The sequence below is a fragment of the Phalacrocorax aristotelis genome, chromosome 5, assembly GCF_949628215.1.
Source record: "Phalacrocorax aristotelis chromosome 5, bGulAri2.1, whole genome shotgun sequence".
NCBI lineage: Eukaryota > Metazoa > Chordata > Aves > Suliformes > Phalacrocoracidae > Phalacrocorax > Phalacrocorax aristotelis.
In genome coordinates this window covers 56,602,460-56,626,412 of record NC_134280.1, presented here as the reverse complement: position 1 = coordinate 56,626,412, position 23,953 = coordinate 56,602,460, and the positions used below count along the sequence as shown (strand labels likewise).

General features: G+C 38.3%; 1 long non-coding RNA gene across 1 annotated transcript in view; it reads left to right on the top strand.

Annotated features, from left to right (window-relative positions):
• Nucleotides 1-23,953, top strand: part of LOC142057126 (uncharacterized) — a 136,184-nt gene that overhangs the window by 61,302 nt on the left and 50,929 nt on the right. The window contains exon 3 of the long non-coding RNA XR_012660552.1: nt 12,253-12,353. This is a non-coding gene — a long non-coding RNA (uncharacterized LOC142057126). The remainder of the gene's footprint in view (nt 1-12,252; nt 12,354-23,953) is intronic.

Here is a 23,953-nt window from a genome sequence, read left to right as displayed (position 1 = left end):
TGGTTCCTGCTGTCATAAAGTCTTGGCTTTGCAAGACATTCATTCATGTTAGGTTGCCTCTCTGCTTTATTTGGGTTATTTGCATTGTGGTTCCACTCCAAAAGGCATTTATATAAAAAGGCTATCTCCTCTCTTAGCAGATGTGCCCTGCAAGTGCTTTCAGTCAAAGATGTTACTGACTTTGGTGACTCAGATATTTCTCAAATTCTTTTTAACTGTGGTCGCATTGCAAACTGAGACTTGATTTGTGTGTCTTCTATACATCATCAGTATACCAGGCTTATATACATGAAACTAGGGCTAAAAGTTGACCATGAAACATCCCGTTTTCTTTTTTAATACTGATAATAATGTATAAGAAAAGAGACAAGTGGTTTGAAAATAAAGTCTTTTCACTTCTAAAATAAGGAGCTATAATTTGGAAATTGCTGCGAGACTGTAACTGTGAACTACAGTCATATGGTTTTTATACTTCTCAGATGGAAATTATACATATCAATGTTGCCTTGCATTAACTTTAAAAATATTTGTCTTTTACAAAATATTTTTTCAGGATGTTTAATTAAATTGAAATGGATTTCCTCCAAAAAAGGGATTCCTTTGATAGTTTTATAAATTCCTCACTGTGAACTTCAGAATTAGGAAGATCTCTAGAGCTTTGAGATTGGCATTTAAATTGCTTTTTCATATGACTTCTTGCTAATTTTGCCTGTGCCTAGGAAGCATTTTGCCAATATTTCTTGATATCTATCTTTGCTCATCCAGTGTGTCTTTTGCCATTGTACAGATATAATTGCAGGTTAGAAAGGCAGTGTTTGATCAAGAGGGTCATACTGTCAATGAATATCCAGGTTCTTCTCATTACTTTCTGAACAGAGGCTCTTTGCTCCCAGGAGGGTGTGATAAGCATTTGTTCGTAAGTTTTCTTGTGAAAAGGTACCACTTCAGCAACAAAAAACAGTCCTCAGGCTTGCCCTTGTTGTAGGAAACTATATAACAGAGAAAAGGCCACTGGAGAGGTACCCATTCCCAAGAGGTTCTCCCTGAGATTTCTGCATGCTGACTGCTTTGCAGCTATTGCTATGATGTGAAGTGTTAGACCTCTCAGAGCATTAGGCCAGAGCATGAAGAATTCTGGAAATGTACAGAAATGCAAAGAACCTGATGGGAAATAAATGTGTCTTTTAATAAACAGTACTGCTGTCAGTTTGATGAGCAATGAGAAAGAGAAGGCATTTCTAAACAAGACCATTTCTAAACAACAGTTGAAAAGATTAAAAAAAATCAGTTATCGGGCAACTTTTGTCATCTGAGATCTAGTCTAGAAATCTGAGTAAGGTTCTTTAAGCCACTACTTTATAATTTCATCTTGGACTGTGAAAGACAAATCAGGATGGATGTCAGATTATGTACAGGTGACAGTTCCATACTCTGCAGAAGCTTTGGAAAGGGATAGAAAGGACTCATCTTTGCAGAGTTTTATCACTGAAAGCTTTTTAGAAAGAGGGGAAAGTCATCACGAGCCTCCAGAAATCGCTCTGTGTGTGTGGGACAGATAAAGTCTCCATGGCAGAACTCTACCCGGGACTGGTAGAGTTTGGCAGGTGTTTGGCATCTCAGAATATTGTTTCTGTCCTCCTCGTAGAGCCATCTTTGTAAAACAAGTTCACGCCTGGAGTCAGCCTCAGCTGGGCACCAGCTTGCTATCATACTTACTTCCACCAGGGTGTGCCAACTAAACAGACTGCATTCTGTTGCATAGGGATACAACACGGTATTGGAGTGTATAAAAAATACAGTTAATCCTGAGTGCTTTTTTGCACAATCCACTTATGAAAGCATATTTTAAGGCTGGTAAAATAATATTGGACATGCACGTGACAGAAAAAAAAATAATCTGTATCCAGAGTATTTTTAAGTAAAGGGTTTTAAAAAAATCAGTGCAGACATGCTGGCTTTTTACCTCCTCTTGCTTTAACCTATGACTGATTCATCAGTTGAAGTATAAAGAAACAGATCTTCTTATGGTAATTGATTCTCAGGGGCTATTAGTGGAAACGTAAATGCTCGACATAGATGTTACGTAGGAGGGTGTTAGAGAGAAAACATAAATTGTCAGCAATATAAGGCAGTCTGTTCATACTGTAGGGTGAGAAAGTGAAGAATGTTAGAAATCAGAGACTCAGAAACACCTCCCGGAGTCGGCTGGGAGTGCAGTCTCCCATTGTGAGTAATTATAAGAGACATACTGTGCAAGAGTCGATTCTGGTCCTTTAGTTCAACAGGCAAAACACTTACTTGAAAATTACAGAGATCTCAGGTGAGATTTGCAAAAGAGCTTACAAGAGTCAAACACCTGGCTGTCACTGGCCTTCTGTGGGAGGTGGGCACCTAAATTTTTAGGTATTCCTGAAAACTGATGTAACTTTATATTCTTCTATAGCTCTGAACTAGAATTAATTTTTCTTCAAAGCAGCTATGATTTTTTAAACCGGAGAGAATAAGAGAATATCATACAGCGAAAGCCGAAGATAACATCCTAGTTGACCTAGGACATCAAAAATTGTAAGATCAAGTCCAAAATACTAGAAGAAATAATAAAAACTGATGGTTCTTGCCTTTGTTGTTTTTGAACCTTTACAGTTTATGCTTTCCATCTTTTCTTTGGAAGTCTAAGAGTTTAAAACATACTTTCTTTTTTTTAACAAAGATTAAGATTTTGTATCATCCCATGACTTCAGAAATCAGATCTTCCAGGGAAGCAAAAAATAAATTTTAAGAGTTGTGATAAAATTAGGAGACTAAATCATACTGTGTTTATAATTCCTCTAAATCTTCTGGATAATATAATCTGCATTTGGAAGATATGCTGTGTGTATGAGCTTCTCCCTTGTGCTGCATCTGTCTTTATGGTGACTGCAGGAGGATGGCTCTCATGCACTCCTGTTACCACTGCCCAGTGTGAATGGTGCATGTACATCCTCACACAGGCCATACAGAATGAATGTGGTCAGCCCCTGCACTTAGCGGTAAGAGGAGGAAACGATCTTTTAAAACTCTTTCCCACCTTGTATACAATTCACAGTCCTCTTCAGAAGGGCCCTCAGGCAAAACTCCTAGGCAGTACAGGATCAAACCTGTACTTAGTAGGAGATATTTTACTTGCTTATTAGTTGTGAAGTGTCAGTTCCCAGCAGCAAGCACATTCTAGTGTGTTGCCTTTTTATGAAGATGTGAGAACCACAAGGAGTCTGGGTTTCTAAATTCCTTTCAGATCCTTTATATAAAAAAAAGTCCAGATGTCGCACAAAACATTTAAAGAACTTTATTTGAAAAACATTTTCTTTCTAAATGGGAGTTTATGCAGAGTACAATTAAACATGTTTTTCTAACTAGCATACTAGTTTGTATCTTGTGGCAGGGAAAAATAAATATGTAAAAATAAAAACAATCTGCCTCCAAGTTAATCATGTTGTGCCAGCTTCATTCAGATCCCTCAATGAAAGGACATGCATCTCTTCCTGCTGTAATCCCAGACTCCTACACCTACCCTGAGGACCAGGGTCTTCAGACTGAAGCCTCCTCAGTCCTGCATTTGGTAGGGAATACATCTCAAGCTTCTTCTGGTCACCATTCTTGCAAATAGTAACATGCTAATCCAGGCAATTATATCTGTGAATGTCGGAAGAGAAAATTGTCATGTGTCCAATAAGTTCAAGGTGCAGTTTTCAGAACTGAACAATGATTTCTGTTTATTTAGTTTAGGACACATTATGCTTTCCTGGCTTTTTGAGGCAGGCGCCTTTCTAAAAGCCAGTCTACTTGAAGGCCCTTTTTCCCCTCTTTTAAAGACAGTTACTGTGTTTGCCTTCTCCGGTCCCGTGGGACATCCCCCAGCCTTTCTGTATTCTTGAAAATGATCATTTCTGGTTCAGAGATTACCTTGATTTGCTTTAAAAGAACTTTAAGGTGAATTTTCTATCAGGCCCTGCTGGCTGAAATGTATCTAACTCATCTGAACACACTTTAACTCATGCATTTCCCATTGCAGGCTTTACACATCTCCCTCTATTAAAATGAAAAATCTTGGCTTTGCAGCTAACCTTTTTGATGAAGAATGAATTAAAAAGGGCAGAGAATACTTTAGTCTATTCTATGACACCTACTTTTCTTTCTTTTTTTATGTCAAGTAATGGATGCTTCCTTTTTTCTTTTCTCATTTGTCGTGGATCAACTTTTTTCCTTATCACCTTGTATTTGTTTTGATACTGATGATTTTGTATTCCAACTTTTTTGATCTAAACAATACATGTCAGTCTATTTCTTTATACACATCTTTAGTCACCACTGTTTCTATTTTGTTAATCTTTATTTTCTTTTGACTTATACTATAGAGGTCCTGAAGCTTCTGTATTGCTTTGTTACATTTCCTCTTTTTCTCCTCCATTGAGCCAGATGGCTATTGTGCCTTTAATATTTAATGTCATAACCACCACTTCCTCTGAAGTCCTATTTTCCATAAAATTCCTTCAAGGAAGAGTCTAGCTATCAGATCCCTGAGTTAGGTGTCTTGGTTTTTTCTGGTTTGTTTTTTTTTTTGTGTGTGTGGGGTTTTTTTGGTTTTTTTTTTTTTTTTTTTTTTAAATCTGGTGTCCTACTCTGGTGTTTCTCATTTTTCTTGCACATCATGACTTCCTTTGGTTTACTATCATATTTACCTTCAGATTTTTGACCAGTCACTCCTTACTAGTTAGAACTGAATCTAAATCATTGTTTCCCTGCAACCTTTCTCCACCTCCTGAAACATGTCTGTAGTACATGCCAAAATGACCTGCTTCTGCCTTGCTATTTTGCCACAGATACGTGGGTAATTAAAACCTGCCTCCACCCACTTTTGCCTTCTCCATTGACACGGTTCTCCCTGTTCAAATAAGTGATATTCATCTCCTTCAGATTAAGTAGTCCATGATCATCATGAAATTGTGCCTGTCCTTTTCCTGTTCTCTCTTTATTGCTCTCATTCCAGGACTACAGGAGAAGTGTACGAATTCTTGGCACATATTGAAATGCTTTTCATTTTTCCCCTGCTTCTCCTCCCTGAAACTGTACCATTCTAGATCAGTATTGTCACCCTGTGATGTGTTCATCTCCGACACACCAGTTAAGTATCCATTTCATTATTCTATAAGGTTTCAGTTTATTCTCTATTAATTTTGGCTTATGCATATAAGCATTGCAAATATTTGTCAGGTTGTCCTGATATCCCTTTCTGTCTGTCTTGTGGTTCACATTTCCCTCTAGGAGTCACGATATTTTTGGTGATAGATGGAGTTTTACCATCACCTTATTTCAAGCCTTGTTTAAAAGGTTCCTAACTAGACTAACAGGTCAATGCCTTCAGATGAATTCCCTGAATTGTCACAGAAGACAGTTTGTGGAACATTGCTGTTGTTGAAGGTAAAGCCCTGGAATCAACATAATCTGTGCCTCAAGGTATTAATCTCTTTCCCTGATTATTCTGGTGGTCACTTCTGGAAATCACTGGAAGAACCAAAGATTTTATAAACACAGGTAAATTTAATCTGCTCAGGTTGAACTGCGCATAGCAGTTTAGACACAGCACTATGATAATGTGGCAAGAAAGCATGGAGTGGAGAGGGGAATGGCAACTTCTTAAGCAAGCTCAATTAAAAAAGACTCATAAAGCAACCTTCAATAGTGCTTCAAGAGGCAGGTATTGTTATTCTTAAATTCTTCCTGTGACGATAGCTGAAGATATATAAATGTAGTGCAGTGTAAAATGCAGTGTAACTAACTGCCCTTTCCAGCTGCCAGTGGTTTTGCCAAGGGGTAATGTCTTATATTAGGCCAAACCTGGAAAACACACAGGAGCTTTCGGGTACACTGAAATAGGAGGATCTTTGCTTTTGTTTTCAGCTATAGTGGTGGGTACATTTCTATAATCAGGCATGGTTTCATTTTGCTCACACACTTGTTCACACATTAAAAAGTTTCATGTAGTAGCGTTACCTCTGGGTCAACTGGTATATCATGACAACAGCAGACAAGTACAGTGGGAAGTTTCTGTTGAGGCCATTATGTTGATTGGATTTAAATTTTGAAAGATCATTTGTTCTCTTCCACTGTAAGGCTGGATGCAGCTGGCATTTTTCAATCTACCAAGAAACAAACTCTGAATTTACAGATGACCATCAAGCTGGAAACTTATTTTGTTTTGACAGAATAGAATATCTTTATGTAACACCAGCAGCTTATAGTGGGAAAGAGTTTTAAGGAAATAGGAAGATTTAAATATGTGTCATCTTCTAGAGATTATTTAATGTATCAATCTGATGGGAAGCAGCTTTATTTTATCTTAAGTCCTATATGCTTCAGTTTTCATTAGAAACACTCTTATTGTAACAATAGTATTTTTATGTTTGGCTCCTGAGATGGTGATGTGGAGGGGATGTAGTACAGAAATACACATGCAGTTTTTATGTTTTGGTTTCTTTGTCAATTATTTTTTTATCTTATTTGCATTCATGTTGTCTTTCTGTACAAGCATCCCTTATACAACTGATGCTTTCTTTTATTGGATTCTATTGTGCTGTCAAGCCTGGTTTAAAACACAGTAATCTCATAGACACTTACAATTATGAACTTCTTCTGAATTCACAAACATATTAAAGATGCGCAGGTAGCAAATTAGCTGAGAATCTCAACAAACTGCACTTACAGTAAATATCCTACTTTTAGAGAAGTAGGATGCCTTTAAAAGTCAACAGTTGTTTTGGAAGTACTTTGTCACATTTATGAAGCACTGCATCACATTTATGGCACACAGTGTCATGATATGTTGTCCAAAATGCCTGTCAGCTTGCCTTACAAACTGAAAAAAATGAACAACTCAAAAGATTACCTTAAAGAGCAACAAGCAATCTTCAGAGGTTTGTTTTTTTTTCTTTTTCCATGAGACTCAAGCAGTGTCATTAAACTTTCTGTTTCTCCAGCTTAATTTTTTTTGCAGTGTAATTTAATGGAAATTACTATTTTAATTTTCAACCATGAAAAGTTATAAATAAAGACATTTTTAAAAGTAAATAACTTTTAGGAGCTTTTTTAAAAGCATGCAGCTGTTCTAACATAAGAGATCCCAGTTAGCTATTTTTTTAATACAAACCACAAAGAGGTCAAAGAATCCAGAATTTTTTTACTACCCATTCACATTTAATGCAAATTCCAGCAATATATTAATGTTATTTCTTTAGGCACCTTCAGAATGCCAGCAGGTAATTGAGTAATTTGAGCTAATGGTGCCTCATGTCAGGTGCCTAAAGAAATACCCTGAGGATGACATTTGGAGCTGACTTATCATATACTCCTGTTTCACAACTAAGAGGGAGATGAAACTATCAGAAATGTAAGGTGTAATAAGAAGAGGAAAGCGCTAATAAAAACATTTCTTTGGTAAGGATTTTGTTCATCGTGAATCTTCCACAGGAATCTATTCTGATTTGCCCAAAATATCATTAATGTGTATCACAGACAGAGTAGAATAGACAACAAGATGGCATTTCACAGCATCTGGGAAACATACTTCTTGGGACCATTATATCCCAGAATTAGAGCTTTATTTTATATTGTACTGTTGAAAAAGAAGGCTTTATCTTCAGGGTTGAAAAAAGGTTTTAATAGCAGACTCCATCATTAGAAGTTAGCCAGGAGAAAAATACTGATCTTTGTGGCAGTATTAGACAGGAGAAGTTTTGACATGTGAATTAGTCCTCTTACAGCCATAGTTACTAACATGCCAGAGTGATGATACCATCAGTAATATCACTTTTTTATTATTGTTTGCAAAACCAAATAAAAAGACAGTAAAACAAAACTCAAGGTGACTGGTCTCCTAGGGTAGAAATATGAGAGGTCATAGGCAGTTTTAGTAGAAAAAACTAACAATTTAATTTAATTTGCCTAAGGAGGCCTTCAACTTTCTAGGTTCAAGAAAGTGCTTTTCTAGAGCGTGTCCTGCACAGCTGCCAGTTCTGGACTGTTGTGATATGGCTGCTCCTGACAATTGCTTCCACACTGGCAGCTGTTATATACCCAAAAAAAAGGTTTCTTACTATTTGAGAACATGTAAATCAGTTCCTACTTTAAGACATAGATTTTATCTGAGGAGCTCTGCATCTCCCTGGCACTGAAGCTAGATACTTGAGGTTGCTGGGTTTTAGCCTTTCTTATTGCTTGTCAACTCAACAGTTTAGGGCCCTTGGCTTTCAATATCTGTTTTTTTCTTGCAAGAGAATTCATATAAATGCTTTCTGTGCAAGGGAGGTGGAGATAATGACCACCTTGTGCATACCTGTGTGCCCGAGCCACATGCACCAAGTTAGGAACAAGTGATTAATCTGGGGAAAACTCCTCACAGTATTTCCTAAGAAAACTCATTTAGCTAAATACATAAAGCAACAGAGTTATCTTCGGAGTTTTCCTAGTGCCAGCCTCTCCACTGAAGGGGTAACAACACAGAATGTTTTACTACAGATGAAGTCTTTCAGGTCTAAATTGCCAGCATCAAAGACCACAGCACAATTAGCACTTAACTCTGTAACTGCTGTTAGAGCACTCTGTGGTCATGCTGCTTTGCCCTCTCTTCTGGTCATACCTGTGCCCTCCTGCTCCAGATTTACATGCACCTGTCTCCCCATTAACACCTCGTAAAGGCACACACCTGCTGTGGTTTTACTTAAACCCACTACGACTGCAGCCATTAACCCTGTGTATTTTGTTATAAGGTACTCAGCACAATAGCAGCAGTGAGTAAGGCTCATTAATGAGTCATGCAGCCAAGAAAAATTGGTTTTGTATGGGTGTCTCCTTTTCGTTCAATTTCTTCACACTCCTCCTATTTAATAATTGATTGTATATTAAATATGTTTCCCAGAAAAATATACATGAGTGCACATGCATTAAATCCAGCTGGAACAGCACAGTTTTGAGACAAAACACTAATGGACAGAAATCAAATGCATATTTATAGATGGTAAGAAAGGCGACAAGGAAACCACAGCTCTAGGGCTTAGGAGACCTTACTTCTGTTCCAGTTTGTCAAACATCTGCAGCTTTACCAGCAAGTAGTATCATCTGCCTTTGCTACTTCCAAAGAATGAAGTGTATCAATGTATGTGGTTAGGCCAGAATGTATACACATCCCCCACTGAAAAAAAAGGGCAGGGCAAAGTACAAACATCTACAGTGTCAACTGTGCTGAAATAAAAAACAGAAGAAGCAAAGTTAATTAATATTTGTAGCAAAAGAAAACTGGTGCTTGAGCAGCTGGTATGATTGATATGAAGTTCAGAATGAAAACTGTTAGGGCTATTTCTCCAGAAGTTTCACTGAATTTGTTTTAAAATCTTCAATTATGGTGTGACTTGATTAGGAGGATAAACTGGATAGGCAAACATGGCAGGTGCTTGCTCCATAACTGTGTAATGGAGAACTACCACAATCCATTATTTGGTCGTAATCCTATGAATCTACCACAAGGAAAAATCTAAGCTCTAGAGTTTCTTTTGTGTCAAAAAAAAATCTCCTTCTTAGACAGCTAAATAAAATGATTGGATATGCTACTTTAATGGCATAATAAGAGGGCCCCCCAGATGTATCCATACATTTGATCAATGATTTGCTGCAAATTACATTAAGTGGCCACAGATCAGTATTTCTTACTAAACACCCTTACAGAAGGGTAATTTTCTGTGTAATTGCTTTTCATTGCTTCTTTATCATGGACTATTGCTTTCCTTGGTCAAAGCTCTTATACTTACGCCACAGAAGACATAAGAGTTGTTTTTTGAAATTTCATCGTGCTTATGTTGCTGCATAATAAGCATCTGCGTATGTGGGTAAACATACTGCGTGGGAAACTCAGAAGACCTCTGTGCTACCTTGTCCTGATTTCAGCTGGGATAGAGTTAGTTTCCCTCCTAGTAGCTGGTATAGTGCTGTGTTTTGGATTTAGCATGAGAATAATGTGATAACCCACTGATGTTTTAGCTGTTGCTAAGCAGAGCTTATACTCAGTCAAGGACTTTTCATCTTGCCGTACTCTGCCAGGTGCACAAGAACCTGGGAGGGAGCACAGCCAGGACAGCGGACCCAAACTGGCCAAAGGGATATTCCATACCGTATGGCATCATTCTTGGTATATTAAATGCAGGAGTTGGTCGGGAGGCAGCAATTGTTGCTTATGGACTGGCTGGGCCTTGGTTGGCAGGTGGTGAGCAGTTGCATCACTTGTTTTTCCTGGATTTTGTTTTTCTCTCACTTTTTGTCATTATTATTACCATTATTAGTAGTAATCTATTTTATAATATTTTATTTAAATCATTAAACCATTCTTACCTCAACCCATGAGTTTTCTTACTTTTGCCATTCTGATTCTCTCTCCCATCCCACCACGGGTGGGGTGTGAATGAGTGGCTGTGTGGTGCTTGGTTGCTGACTCAGGTTAAACCACAACATACTTGCACTGCAATTCTAATTGCAATTCTCTTTTCATTTTAGCAGCTTCAAATGAACTTAAATAGCAGGCCTGGGTTTTACAGGGATCAGCTCAAAGATGTTAAAATTCCTGCAACTGTAGTAAATTTAACATTTGATTTCTAATACATATAACGCCCATTTGATCCACTGTATCTTGATAACAGTTTTCCCCTTGGTATCTTATTCTCTCAAGAAAATCTCTTTTTATTCTTGTTATTCACTTGACTGGTGCCCATTTTGATAGTGATCCTGGATGTTTTCACAGAATCAAAATATATAGAAAAAACCACCATAACATATAGAAAAAGTAGTTGTTCTTGCACCTCTCTTTCCAGATAATTACTTGGAATGGAAATGGTAATCCTTGCAAATATTAAAAGTACTCAGGTGCAGTGTAAGTTGATCCATGTATAAACCATCCCATTAAATCTGGCTGTAGAGTTTACACATTTCTTCAGCAGGGAAGCCCACCAATGGGGTGTTTTTAATAGGCATTGAAAGCTACACTTTATTATTCACTGAGTAGAACTGACATTGGATTTGATTCCGTAAGGAGCACTAACTGCATAAACAGATGTCAGCTGCTATTTGGTCTGGTGACCATGGACTGGATAAATAAATGGAAAATCTAACAAGAAGCACAGAACTAAAGATAGGGATCTTCTTCAAATGACAGGCCAATGAGCTTAGTAGCAAAGTTTCTGGTATATCAGGTCAGTATCTCTCAATGTGCATCTGGAAAGAAAAAAATGGAGGGTAGGCTTCTCCCTATAAAGGAGAAATAAAGCAGCAATACAGTACTCTAGTTCGGAGAAACACATCATCCGTATTTCATGTATCATGGTCAGTATTTACTGAGGTTCATCAAAGAATACTTCAGCTACCTGGAGCATACAGCAATAGAGTCCACTGAAGTCAATGGAAGGAGTTCTATTGAATTCTGTGGACTAAACATCCAGGCCTACTTAGGTAGGGCAACAGAGGCAGACTCTGTTCTGTTGGCAGTAAATCTTGCAGTCCATTAACTTCTAGTGGCAGCTGTGTCTACATATGTTTTCTTCATCATGATCCCATATTCATATTAGTATGTAAACATCTGTCTCGCTACAGCAACAAAGGTTGTGCCCCATTCCACTAAGACTGTTGTAAATATATACTGAATGACAAAATCTTCCCCAAATTGCTCAGTCCTAGGCTTGCCTCTGAATGCTGATCCCTTCTTTTGCTTCTCTGATGGCAGAGCGCAAGATATCACATACTAAGCAGAATTATCGTCTATGGAACATTTTGTTCTGTATGGTAGAAATCTAACTGTAATGCAGAACCAACAAAATGCCAAGTATCAGAAACAGGGAAGGGAGGCTGCACATTATAGGCTAGCTGCTTTTTATCTGTCATAGTTGCTGGAGGAGGCAGGCAATTAAAAGTACAGTTTGGGGTACAGTTTTTTATTATACCTAATCCAGTGTAGATGTAAACTCTTGCTGAGAGCAGTAGCCCTGCTCTCCCCTCTCTCCATCTGCCCCAGCTGCAGGCTTTGCCCTTATTCTTGCATCGGACTGAGCTGCACAGTCTCCTGACTGCACAGCAAATCAGTCCAAAGCAGTGATCTGATTGACAGTGGTGGTGGGAGGGCAGGGCAAATTAAAAAAAAAAAACATAATCACCAAACTGCCCTTTGTATGACTTATGCTGCAGCCACACAGTCATTTGACCTCAGGCAAGAGAAGTGGAAGCCTGTTGGGAGAGTGGGATGGTGCAGACCCATGCCTTTCAGGAGCCACTCACAGCTACAGCAGGTAAGGAAGAAAGTGAAACAGCAGCCCTTTATTTATGTTATGAGAACAGCAGACCAGGGTACAGCCCTTGCAGCCCTGAGAATGCGTTACACAGCCAAGTAGTTTAAAGAGAGCTTTAAAACCGCTCATGGCCCAACCGTCATATGACAAGGGGAACACGATCATTGAGACTTGTAGTCTCTTATTTCACTCTTGCTCACTCTCTGAGTCTGCAGGATCATGAGTCCCTTCAAATTCCATTGAATTCAGCAGAAGCTAATGACATGCTCATTACTGGGACTTTAAAGCTTGCTTATACTATAAAATACTCTACTTGTAACCAAATATACTTTACTTAGCGTTATTGAGAATTATGTAGATAAAACCTAAACCACTTGCCAGACAGTTTTTATACTGGAGAAATAGAGTCTCAATTTAAAATGGCATTTTAAAATTTATGTCACTTAATAAAACAATAAATTTCCATTTTTCCAGTTTTGTCATTATGAAGCTTAAAGGCAGTTTCATGTGTGGCACCAACTTGCATTTAACTCATGGATTTATTACAATGAGCATCACTTTAAATGAAAACATTCCCATTTTCAAAGGAAAATAAACAGTTAATGGTTTCAGAATTATTATTCTTTTCCACACAATCCCATAAAAATTTCCCAGTGAAAAAGCTAATAGACCAATGGCGAGACACTTACATATGCAAATATGTTTCCGTGAAAGAGTTAAAGTGCTTTATAATATAAATTTGCTTTCAGTGCCAATATAATTAGATTGTAACAAGCAAACCCCTGCAACATAACACAGTGAAAATTTGAAAATTTGATTCTGCCTGGCAAACAACCAAGTCCCTGCGTGTGCACAAACCTGACATTAATAAGCTACAAGAGATTACATGATTTAGAAAAGAAGCACTTGGTGTTACAAAATCAAATAATAGATCTCTAGGCTATAATTAGGAGAATTGGGATTCAACAATGAAGTCATAATAATGTAATTTAGCTGTAAGTAACAGAGCCATGGAGTCACATTAGGAGGTGTGATCACATCTTTCAGCAAAGCTCTGCTGTGTAGACTTATTGCTGTTCAGTTTAGTCTAGTACACAGCAACCTGTTGGCACAGAGCTCAGGCTGACAGCCTCTCGTTCTCTAGGGGCAGTATGGCAAAGTGCCACCCGTGCATTTTTATTTCAGTCTTGTGACTTTTAAGTCAAAACAATAAAATTATATATACTGAGTGCAGAGTTGCTTGTGAATATTTGTATAAATTACTGCACAGCATGGGTTTAGGGGCCATTTAAGAACAAATATATTTTAAAAAAAGGCAAAATAAACGGCTGAAGCAGGGTGTTAGGTTTCTGGTAGGCTTGATGAACATTTACTGTGCAGCTACTTTAGTCATCTATTTCTGTTCTTAGGCAATGGCTCCAGATCTGCAACATATTCCAACTGTAGTCCTAGTCCTGAATCTCTTTTGCTTGATTCTTTTACACTAGTGTGAGATGGGTTTTGCCTGCTTAGCCCAGCATGCAGGTGTTGCACAGCCACTTGAAGCTGGTAACAAATGGTAGTGCAGGATGCAGCTCACCAGAGATGCAGGCTTAGCTTGCCTCACCCAGCCACAAAACACAGCCCACCACACGTGGAAGGCAGCCACGACAGCTGGCCTGTTGGAAGGAGGCGTCAGGGGAACTTCAGGCAGGGAACTTCAGGTAGGGAACTTAGGGTAGCATGCAGCTACTCACGTTGGTGTTGACAGTACATCAAACTCAACTCTACAATTTTTGTAAAAGTTACCATTTGCTTTAAGCCATTATAGAGCAACACATCATGCCAGCAGCCCCTCTCCTCCGTCTGTGTATTGCCCAACTCAGGCCCTTTCTTTGGCCTATTATTAATTTAAGCTTATTTCACAAATTTTGGTCACAACTGTTTCTTCGTCATTTACTTGCAATAGCTAATAAAACAGATACCACATCAGTTTGGTGAGTTCCTCCTTTAGGAGCTGGTGTCTAGTTAGAAATGAAGTGATACCTGTTCAGTCATTTATTAGCCAATTATTTTCTTCTCTCCCTGCACACTTCATGGTGCTTATGTTATAATTTGGGGGCTTTCTCATAGAACCTCGTGTCGCATCCTGTCCTCCGCAGGCCTTGAGCCGGTTCCCTGAGCTTGCTCCACAGCATAAGCAGGGTAACCCCAACAGCCCTGAGCACCAGTTTGTGTCCAGACTTGAAATCTGATTTCCACTCACAAGAGACACATCCAAAGATTTGGTTGGGTGTCGGGTCCTGAGGTGTTTAAATCAACACTTTTGGCTTTGGGGTGGGGGAAGGGGATTGATTTGTTTCTTTTTTCTTTTGTATATAAATGGAAGAAACAGACATCAATTTTGCATCCAGACTGTCAGAAAATGTGAACACGTTTGGATTAAAACTTTGAAATGGTTTGGTTACTTATTGTTACAGTTTCACAAGCTAGGGCCAGTGGTCCAGCAGCATTCCTATCTTTTGGGGAAATCCAAAAGCTTCTGTTTCCACTCAGTCTTTTATGTAACAAAAGCAACCACCTGTTGCTCCTCTTAGTGCCATTTTTATTTGCAGTTTCTTCCAATTACTGTTTATTTTATTAGTTCTTTATGGTTTTGCCATTTTTTTTGTTTTGATGACATTTTGATTTGTTTCAAACTGCCCTTTATTTTAATTTTCTTTACCAAGCATATTGATTTATGGTTGTTTCTTCTATTCCTTTTATGCTTTAAATGATCTGTTTATTTCCTTTATTTGCATAGCACTTACTTTTCACGACCTTTTTGTTGCTGCAGCTGCTGCTGCTTCTGGACTACTGGTGTTTTTCTCTTACTTATCAACCAGGAAACATAGAGTGAAGGTAAACCAAATCCCTGTGAAAACAAGCATCCAAATACAAAATCTTTCTAATATTTCTTCATTTTTATGATTCTGCAGTGTCCTAAAGGTGTTGGGATTTCTCAAAGTGTAAAATCTAAAATGGTTTCTTTCTTTTTAAAGCAACATAGTATAGGAACTCTGTATGTTCCTACCTAAAGATTGCATCTGAGCAACTTCCTTTAAGCTGGTTTGATACTTTGGCAGCTCTTCCAGGAGCAAAGGCATTTGTAATGAAGGTAACACGAAGAAAATTCTAAATTGTGGAGGTCTGTCTACAACTTTTAATAGAGTCCTCATGGTTAGCGTAAAATACTGTATGGACATTTAAAAATTAATATACTTGCAGCTAGTGAAATGTCTCATACGAAATGTCTACAGAACATTTATGCTTAATTATGGCTAATGAGTGCGCGCTACCTGACAGGTGTGTTTGTATATACATGGGGTGTTTGTGTGTGTGTGTGTGTGTGTGTGCCTTCTGATAGGCTATGTGTATATATATTTATTTTTATACACATGCACGCATACATATTTATATAAAATTATACATTTTGTCATCTGGTATATCATTACCATATCGGCATTGTTCTAGTTACCTAATATGAGGGTCTATATATAGGGCCTGAGTCCATTACACATTATGTTATTTAAGTGAAGGTATTAACATAGCTGCCTTTGTAATCTCACCTTTTGGACATAGTTTACTTTTATTCTGCAGAAGCTGATGCTACTTCAGAGTTTTCTTGGTGAAATTATTGATATCAGAGCTATTCCTGAAATGGATTCTGTTGTTCACAGTGGAAAAAACAACCTCCCTTCCTTTAAAGCTGTTGTTATTATTCTTCTAACAACAACAACAACAAAATCTCAACATTGTATTTCATTTGGTTCCTCATTTTGTGGTGCTGTGTCACAAATTGACATCTTGCCAGGAAAACAGGAGTATGTATCAAATCACCATTTGAATGCTAGATGTTTTGCAATGACCTGTTGAATGAAGTCTGCTTTAACAACATGCTTCTTGGATTCTCTCCCTTCCCCATGTAAAAGTTTCTTATTGAGCCCTCTAACATTGGTGTTTGCACCATTTTATGTGTTTATGTGTGTAATAGAAAATGTATATATTTACGTACACACATGTGCATGTGCCTATAATGAACCAAAACCAGAACAGCCTCTGTCTCAGCTTGTTCGCACATTACGCACATTCTAGGGAATGAAGTTTGAATGCTGTTCAAAGAGAAAGTGTGTGAGTTAGCAGACGGACAGAAGAAAGGCACGTGCAACAGGTTACATGATTTTACATAACTGTTGGTGAAAAAAGAAGCATCTCATGTTATTGCAGGAAATAGAATATGTATGGTATAAACTGAATAGAGTTTTTTTCACTACTTCATGCATGTACTTCAGGACTGTACTTCAGTGCAGCAGCTTGTTGTTTTCACCATAAATAATGCACCTTCCCTAATATAATCCATCACCAAAAAGAAAGAAGAGAGAACTTTTTTTTTTTAGCCTTCCTTAGCTTTACTGCTCTGTTCATTTCCAGATTTGGCATGGGAAGATTTTGAGGGGTTTGAAGGCGGGTCACTCTAACGGCCTTGTTTTGGTCCATGTGGCCATGTCCTCAAGACAGTCTGGGCCAAACTAAAATAATTATTTTGGAGCGGATTCTCTAGCTTACAGAGGGCGCCTCACTGCTGTCAGAGCTTCCTACCCATAGCTCCTCTCAGACCCCATCCTGACTTCCCCAGCTAACAAGTCCTTGCCATTGGACTTATGAAGATCCTACAGAAGAGGGCAAAGGGATTACACCTTGATGAGGGTGAGTGGGAAAGGGATCTGGTCCCTGGCTGTGTGGACAAGATGGCACATTTTTAACCTGATATACAGCACAGGACCTCAGGCATCTGCCTCTATCCTGGCTCCCTTTCCTCTCTGCTCACAGGGAAAAAAAAAAAGCTAGCAGTGATGGTGGTATGACTTCAGGGTATATGGGAGGAGTTAGGATCTAACAGTGAGTTATGCCAGCACTGTTAATTCTGCAGAAGTTCGGGGACTTCTTTTAGTATCCTCTAACATATGCATGGAGCAGATCATACTTTTTTTAAAAAAAAAATCTTTATTCTATCTTTTGTATCATAAAAAAGCCTGAGTCAAATTTCATTATTTTCCTTCTCTGGAGGGAATAAATAGGGGAGGAACTCACACCAGGTACATGTTGGTTACAGGCAGTGGGAAGAGAAAATGTATCCCTATACAGAAGAGCATATCTGAGTTTGATCGCTGATCTCAGCTTAAATAAACTGAACAGTAGAGATATATAGGAAAATGGGTCTGAAGGTACTCAAATATTACTGAATTACAGGGCAAAACATGCTTCAGGAATATCCATGGTTGTAGTTTTAGCATGCTTCTCATCCTTGTTTGAACACTAGTAGTTCAGGCTCTTACAGGACTTTATCCAAAAGTTCTGCATCTCTTGACTAGACCAACATTTATAGCAGGACTTGAGCACACTGATTGCCATTTGCTAGAATCATTTCTACTTAACTACTTTTGTGGGAGGCCTTTTGTTAAAGTTATGTGTTTTCTACCTTTAACTAATTGATGTTACTGGTATTATAAGTAGCATTGCTGCATCTTTAATCCTACTCCCATTTCAGCACTAGCTGTTTCATTCAGATTCTGCTGCTGTGGCTTATTTGAACCCTGAGTAGGATCCTGGCTGGCTCTTACAAGTGCAGCAAGGACTTCCTATGCTTGGTGCCCTGGGAAGGCAGAAGCTATACCCAAGCATTATGAGCTAATGCTGCACCAGGTCTGTGGGATCAAAAAGAGCCTGCGGATTGGAAGTGTGAAACAGGTTGGGTTTGGCACTCAGGGACTCAGGGGAAGTTGGAAACAGGTCTTGCATTCATGTCTCTGTAAAACCTGCTACCCTAAATTCTGTTCAGAAAAAAGAAAAAATCAGAATGGAAGGAACCAGGTAACTCCCATGTTATCATGTTTAGAGTTTACAAGATCACTGGATGGTAACTAGACATTACCTGTCCCTGCACTGTCTGCCCTGTCTCTCCAGGTTCCATGCTCCACTCTTGTAGAATCTTTTAAACTTTCTATCTTCTCTGTTTCATTGTCCTAAAGGGGACATTGTTACTGAATATCACATGCCTAACTTCTGGATGTTATCGTTTATATTAGCTTTTTGTTCTTTATCGCCATCTTTCTGTAGAAAAGCAGAGCGTTCCTTTTGACTAGGATAATTTCCTTTTCTTCTTATTGTCCACATTCAATTTATCATCTAATTATGGCTGGGTTTCTGATGTCAAAGAGATGGTATACAGTTGATTCTCACTAAGTCATAGAAATATGAGTGTATACAAGGTAGGTTGTTACATTCATTCACTTTGCCTGGGGCATATATGTGTGTTGATGGAGCAGTCTGAAGGCTTGTTCAGACTTTGTTAATCCCTGGTTTTGGAGCAAGCCAAGCAGAACAATCAATCTTTTAAGAATTTTACTGTAATATGAAAGGGGCATCTCAGTGGTAATTGGACCATTGCCCCATGGCACCTTCCATTGTTGTCCTTTCCATGGAGAAGCATTGTTTCTCAGCCCCATGCAAGTCAACAGCCTGCTGATGTACAGGTTCTGCATTTCCAGAAAAAATCTTCTCAGTCCCATTGAGCTAAAAAAAACCCAGTCTAAATTAGGGAGCTTTTCCTATCCTGTCCCAGTAATGGATGGCTAAACACTGGAGGTCTAACACAGGGAGAAAAGACTTTTTGTCATCTCTTGCCTATCTCCATTTCACACAAGCATTATAGTAGGACAATCCCACAATGTTAAAGAGAAAAAAAAATGCTATGCAAATCTGTGTCTTTTCAAGGTATTTTTGTTTGTTTGTGGGGTTTTGGGGGGGTTTTGGTTTGTTTTCATGTTGTTTTTTGTTGTTTTTTTTTTTAACTATAAATACTCATTTTCTTTACCCAAAGGTCTAGAATTCTTTGCTCCATTTAATCATAATTATCCCATTTCCCTAACCTATTGTTTGATTTTGGGGAGAATGGTTGTTTCAACTTTTTAAGTTGAAGGTCAAAAAAAGCAGGGAATTCAAGTGGAGTCTTCAATAAAAGTAACACAGATTTGGGAATGGGTCTCCTCCAGCTCCTGCCCTGCCCGCTAGGAATTGCTGCAGTTTGGTACCAGTCATGTCTTTCTACTGTATTCAGTCACACACATTCACTCACCACACAAACACGCACATGCACACACTCATAGAGTCTCACAGATCATGTGCAGCAATTACTATTTTTGAAGCACTCAGAAGTGTGCCAGGCCTTTCACTAAATACACAACATAGAGGCTGCTTCATACATGTAGCTCAGATTCTGATCGGAAGATCCTCATCCAAGTCTTCCTAAAAATGAAAGACTTCTTTTGATAGCATCAATGAGGATCAGGCCTAATTACCTAATGGATCAACTCATGGTCTTTTATGCCTCTGACAGGCTGGGTACTTAAAAAAGATAAACCTACTGTAACACAGTTATGCATTCTGAACTAAAGCTCCTAAACTGAGAATGTATCTTGCATGTGGAAAAGTCCTTTTGCAAAGCTCAGACTGTATTCACTGCTCTGCTTTGCGCTTTTTCCGGCCCGCCCCCCCTCCCCCCCCCCCGAATAGTAACTGATTTGGAATACCAGTAAAGCTGCCATATAGCTAACTGGCCTCCTATGCAGTTAGGCAAATTATCTTTACATAGTTCTACATACAAGCAATGATCTCATTATTGAATAAGTATTTTCTTTTTTTAGAGAATTGCAGCATGATAAATAAATGAATAAAGGCTTATAGCAGTGTATTTCACCACATACGCTGGGAAGCGTTTTATCAGAAAACTTTGAAATCACAATATTCCCTGTGGTCCTCCCAGTCTGCATTAGAAATAACTAAAGACTCTAGTAATAATTTTTCTCAACATAAGAAATGCATTTTATGCAACAATGCCTCAGATGAGACACAAACTCAACAGAGCTTACAGATATGCAACATAGGCACTCTTCATAGCCGTGCTTCAGCTAAGAGGCCTTATTGGTGTCTCCAGATGCATCTATATTTTGTAAACCCATTTTTTATATTAAAATTCATGAAAGATATCTCACTTGCCTAAATAAATCAAGGTGGCAAAAATAAAGTTTAAACATCCATGCACTACTACTATCATTTTGCCAAAATGACACATGGGATGACTACAAAATTTGCTGTAATACAGTACTCGAGAATAAAATTTGCCCTGATGTATTGCTGAAAAAGGTGTAAGTATGTATCCGTGGATTTAGTAGCCTATTAAACAGTCATTGGCCTATAGTTTTAGCATTACTGCACACCCACAAATCCTGCCAGATAGTGAGGTGACATATCTAGCACAGTGAAAATAAGGCCCTTGTCTCACAGCTAGCTGACATTCCCACTGTAATAGCAAACCAGGCCAGGCCATATGGGGAAGATGCTACAAGTCAGTTGCTCTTATTTAAGCTTATATATAACATTAATGACAGAAATCATCATACTGAACTTGGTGGTCCTACAACATGCATGGGGCTTTAAGGATTAACACTCAACCTGTCTGGAATAGTTTTGTCATATGCTGTTTCATCAATACTGAAAATTGTGGGCGAACCTACTGATTTCCTCACTTTCACTGAAATGGATCTGGTGTCTGTGGTTAGCTTTCTGCTGGGCAGGGGAGGAAAGAGAGAGAAGCAGTGTGGTAACTAGTACTACTACATTTCCTGCAGAAGGGCAAAAAGATGTTGTGCTCTTCTGTAATCAGTTATATTTATATTGCATTCAGTAGCCCATGTTTTAAGTCTTCATTACTGAACACGTCTCACACTGATAAAAGTGAGATACTATTTATTTCTGAGTATCACCACTCACCACGACCACTAAATATGCTTCCTTTTTGCCAATGTTTGCACCTACCCACCTTTGGGGATATATATGTGCCTACAGAGGATTAGGACCCACTTAGTCTTCTATGCACAGGCAAGTGACTGCCATGTACAGCTGTGTGACGAATTCACTACAAATAGCTTTGACAGATGCTGTCCATCTATTTTTTTTTGCATTCATGAATTATCTATGAACAGAACCAAAATTATTATTAGGCTGCAGATCATTTTTTTAAGACATCCAGACCAGGAATAAATAGATAAAACAGCTAACATACAACAGACTGACCAGTCTAATTTATGAATAGTCAGGAAGAAATTCACTTTCAAGGCCTGTCTGTGCTAGTCTCACTCATGGTGACAAATCTACTTTGCATCTTATCTTCATGAATAGCAGGAAAGTAAGTACTGATAGTAAATAGCCACACAGGAAATAAGCAAAACTAAACCCCAAAATCTCTAGATTTATTATTTTTATTATTAGCCTCAGAAGTCTGCCTAAATGTTTCAGTGTTAGCAACAAAAACAAGAAAAAAGAAGGTTTTGCCTCCGCATATGAATAAATATTCATAAGCGTATTAGTTAGTCATGCAGGGTGTGATTCCACTAACTTGTTTAGTTGATAACCTCATATGACCTAGTGGGTCATCATCTCCCAGACTGACTGCCTGGCTTTTTTTTTTCTTCCTCCTATATGCTAGCTCTTTTCTGATTCCTTCTCCAGTAGAGCTGCCTTGTTCAAAAAAAAACAGACTGTGTAAGCTGTAAGGCTATTGCTTGCATGTCGGCTTAACAAAGTATTGGGAGAAGATTGTTTTATGGTGGCAGGCTTGAGGTGCTAGGGATTTTTGTTTCAGGGTTTTTGGTTCTGTTTTTCTAATAGGGACTTATCTGCAGTAGTTTGTTAAAAAAAAATCTGTTGAAACTTCAAAATTGCAAACTGAGGTTAGGGGATAGGGAAAGTACCATTTTAGTGCTATTCAAAGCCATCCTGAAGGGACTGCTTGCTGTAGGAAGGCAGCTGTACACATACTTCTCTATCAGCAGAACCATTCCATAGTGGAAGCACTCACTCTGTAGTAGGTGTGTGAAATGAATGTGCTGTAAACTTGCCTACAAGTAGTAGACTGGTAGCTTTTAAGTAATTTCTATTTTCTGAAAGAAAACAAGATAATTTTTTTTAACTGAAAATTAACATGTCAAAGGGATGGAGTTAACTTTAGACAGATGGAAACTTGACAGAATGGTAGAAATATAATTGCAGGGATATTTTAAGTCGTACTTTTAGTAGCTGTCAGACACCTGACAGCATTTCTTGATTCTCATAGCCTGAGCTAATTTTTTTACCATTGGCCTGCTACTGCACAGGAAAGGTGTGAACTTTTCAGGAAATCACTCTGTGACTCTGCTTCAAATCCAAAACGAATAGAGATGATCCCTAGGAAGAATATTATATGCCATCCAGTAGCTGCCATGCCCTCCATCAGGAGACCAAAAGGATCAATTCAAAGGTTCTATATGTGTTTGTGTCTATTAATTGTCTAGAGGTTTTTGTCCTCTTTTGTTCACAGGCATCAGAACAGTTGCAAAAGTCTTTACTGGGTTATTACATTAATTAGAGGAATGAAATTCTTCCCTGATGCTGACAAACTAATTACAGCTGCATCACTATTGGCACATCAGTAACGATACTAGTTAATTTCAACTGAGATTATTAGTTTGCAGGTGGATTCCTGTCCAGAATTGTAGCAAAAGATCTGGAATGAGATACATTTTTCAGTTACTTCAAATTAAGGCCAAATTTAAAGGTGCAACCTGGGAAAGAAAGACTTCAGAAACAACTGAACAACTGGTAAAAGAAAGAACTGCATCAGTTATTGTCATCTTAGTTATACTTATTAAAACAGAACTTGACAGTAGTATAATATACACATGTACAAAATCAATAATTAGCCAAAATATTCATATTACAGTTCCTGACCCATAAAAGGTCCTTTCCAACCATCAGCTCTAGAGGCCATCTTACTATTTTTTTAAATATACAAAGACTGCAATGATGATAGATTTCTATGCATGGTCCCATGAGCTGTCTGCCTATGAACTATATCACAGAAAGTGATAGATGAGTATATTCAATGCACTGAGAATAGAAAGTTACCCTCTTTCATAGCTAAGATATCCAAGAATCTGATTTTCTTTTAGTATGCATTTCTCAGAAGAGGATTCCAAAGGAGGAGGGGAAAAAAGAGAAGTCAAACAAGACATCAGCATTCTCCAAACTAATATTTCCAAGTCTGAATAGTGAACATGAACGAACAGCTGTGATGTGTGCAATACAGCAGGGCATTTGCCTGGTACTAATGAACAGCATTGCCAATACACTGATTTCCTCTGCTGAATATAGCCATTGAGAAGCTGATACATTAATGGTGGACTACTAATATAAATTAAAAACTAAAGACATACAGCTCTCAGTTTGCCTTTCCTTCTGTCACTCATTTTGTACTGCATGAATGAGCTATTACCTTCTTGTTTCCCTGAGATGTTGGTTCACTAGGGTAGAGTGAGCAGACTCAATTTCACTGAAAGTAATGGAGTGAGATTATCCAGAATTATTTCCAGTGGGCTAAGTTTGTTACATTCCTTCTGTTGTGAGAATATAAGTAAACAACTAAACACCTTTACTGAAAGCTGAGAATCTTCATAGTCATCACCTCTTCCTATTTCCTTGATTAGTCC